Raw genomic sequence first — 3,233 nt, forward strand, 5'->3', positions numbered from 1 at the left:
AGATTCATGCTGAAAATAAGTATGTTCAGTTCTTACACACACATTATTCTCAACAAATAAAAGACAAAATGCACTCAAAGCAATCTCTTAATTTGAGCAATTGGAAATAAAGGCAAGCCCTCACTGGTCAAACTGAGGATGAAATATTAATCAGCCAGATGAGAACAGCTTGTGGCCCCGGCCACAACTGCCTAACGTTGTTTTTATTCTTTCCTAAGCTCACACCCATTAGCATAGAAGGACACGTTCAGTTAAGAGCTCTCTTGAAAAGCCATTTCCTGCCTCCTCTGGACACACTGCAAGAACTGGGATATTTTACATCCCAAACCTTTGGCATTCAGAAATTCTATTAAACTCTTATCGGCAGACTGCAGGCTCAGACAGCCCTGCGCGCTGTTGTTCCAGGCTGGAGACAGAATCAAGGGAGAGCCAGTGCTGAATCAGCCGATTCCCCCACAATACCCAGTGTTTCATGAAAGCATGTAATTCAGACATGGAACACTCAGACGCAGGAAACAGCAGCAAGCAAGAGGTAACATAGGGAGAGATCAGTGTGTGTGACAGAAAGACCTGGGATGGCAGGTAACAGACTGCATCCGCTCACACACTCAGGAACCTGCAGCTCTTACACCTGCCCGCTGAACAACAGGCTCCCTAGGCAGGCAGCCTGGTGGTCCGGAGTGCGGCCTCTGGTATCCACCTGAGTCTGCTCAGGGAGCGTTCCAACGAGCTCAGCAACTTCAAATTGCTGCCTGTTCTGAGAACCTGGGGAGAAGCCCTGGGAGCCTCCCGCCCAACCCCAGGAGGTCACTGTTGCAAGAGCCGGTTCAGAAGACAGGTTTTGATGAGTAAAGGTTCAAAATCTCCCTCCCACTGCACCAAGAGAACAAAGGAAGGGAGCCAGGAAGGGACTTCGCCGCAAGTTTTAAGGTTTCGCAGCTTTGTCAGCCTGAGTGGTAGGGTCCAGACGCGCCTGGATCTGATCAGCACGTTGGACAGCGCTCCCTCGCCCGAGGGCTCTTTGTTCGCGCAGTCAGGACTGGCACTCGACAGTCCCCGAGCCTGGCGGGAGAGGCGATTCCAAACCAAGTCTCCCAGCCTTGCGTGTAAGTGACAGCAGCAAGGTGTCATGAAAACTTTCCCTCTTACACAAGGGGAAACTGTCAGGATTTTTTTAAATCATAAAATATTTCCTTTGCCATAATTAAGCAAGGAGCGCATTGTTCCTCTAAGCTTTATTTCATAAAAGATCTGTGAGGAGGACACTTGTAATTTTAAAATTTGGAAGATCCACAGGAAGCAACCTCTGCTTGATTGGAGGGTTCTCAAATGCCGCAGGGGAGAAAAATGGGCAGATTTGCAAAAGCAAACTTGCAGCACTCGCTTAGGAAGTGTTTTGTGGGAGCTGGGGAGGCAGGCTCAAAGATGGCTTAGCTAGTAAGATCATTTCAAATAAAGTGTAATTACTTGTGCAAATCTGCACACACACATTCCAAGTGTCAGTTCATTTGCTTCATAAAAACTCTTTCAAGTAATTTTGGTCTAAACTTTCTGCATCTGTAATTGGCACCACCTTCTCCGGTGACCAGCTGGGGGTGAGAGTTTTCTTGTTTCCCTCTGAAAGCGTCCCTGCAGATGGGCGCCCGCCTTAAAGCTGCAGACGACAATTAGGGCTGTTGTGTGTGGAGCCGCGATGGTCAGCATTAATATTGTATACGAACAGCTGAGGGCGAGGGGGGGCGCTGCCCCAGGCAGGCTCTGGCAGATGGAGCAAACAAAACCGAGAACACTCTCACCAGCATCCTGGGCTGACTCACACACACTCACACACACTCTGGCTGTACCATGGAGAGTGAGTGTTTCATGCTGAGACAGCAAACACACCAACCCTCTGACACTGTGTGCACACTTACACACACAAACACACACTTGATCGGGAGAGTATCACACTGTTAAAGTCTCCCACACACACAGTAACTTTGTGTGTGATGGAAACACAAGCACCAGCGGCCCCAGTGAACCATTTGCTGCAGTGAGTCCCGGGTGGACAGGCAGGTCACACACACACCCCCACCCACTGCTCCCCCCACCTCCCACAGACAGGGCAGCCTCCACGGGCTCTGCAAGCCCCTCCATCAGTCTCTGAGGGCCCTGGCCTTGCTCTGAAGGGAGCATGTGTCTGTCACCTCCTCAGCTGCCCAGAAAAGAGCACTGAGAGCTGATGGGGACACACAGCTAATTAGCCCCTTTGGCGTCTTGGCAGAAACCTGTGAACAAGCCAGGGGAGGGGTACTCGGGGGTGGGGGTGGTGGGGGGTACGCACCCAGGAAGGTCCCGCAGAGTGTCATCTTGGCTGGGCGGGCACACCTCCACTCAGAAACTTGTCCGGTGCGGTCACTTCATGCTGCAAAAGTTGTGACACAAACTTCTGTGTCCAGGGCCCTGGAGAGCTCCCTTCTCGTGCAGCCAATCGGGGGCCAGGGAGCAAATAATCACAAATTGATGCCCTGCCAATGAGGCTCCATTCCCCACACAAAGGGGCCCCAGGCCCCAGACAATGAGCCCTGCCTGCAGGTGGGAGGAGGCAGAGACAGCCTCTTCTCACTAAGGGACCAATAAGTGAGGGAGGGGAGGGGCTGTCCTGAAGGTGCTCCCCTTAGCCTCCCCCTCCCCACTTTCCTGCCTCACTCTCCCCTATCCCTACCCCTCTTCCTCCTCTCACTTTCCTCTCCCTCCACTTCACCCCAGACCAAGTTAGGTCAGAAACCTGGCTGAAGACCACTCAGGACAAGTGGGAGGGGTCAGGTCTAATTGGCCTTGACCTCCCCCAACACAAACATTGACTATGAGGGGGCATGCCCTTGTGGCCCCTGAACAATGAATGCCCCACCATCCAGGTGCGAAGCTTGAGGGGCGGAGGGAAGGTGAAGAGAGGACCAGCTCCCTCAGGGATGGAGGGTCAGGAGGGGGACCACAGAAGCAGGGCAGGTCGGGGTACATGTGGGTGGGGAGTGGGTTAGGCCTCTCTGCGGTGACCCCTCATGACCCACTCCATGCCCGTGACCCTTTGATGCCCATGGAAGTCTTTGGAGCAACAAGTTCAGCCATCACCAGACCTGGCTGAAGCCCCCCAGCTTCCCCTGATGCTGGGTGAAACTCCCATTCACCCCTCAGGTGACAGCTCAAGTCTCCATCCCATCCTCAGCCTGAGTACTCCCCTGTCTGTGCACAGC

Source organism: Bos mutus, chromosome 13 (assembly GCF_027580195.1).
Source record: "Bos mutus isolate GX-2022 chromosome 13, NWIPB_WYAK_1.1, whole genome shotgun sequence".
Taxonomy (NCBI): domain Eukaryota; kingdom Metazoa; phylum Chordata; class Mammalia; order Artiodactyla; family Bovidae; genus Bos; species Bos mutus.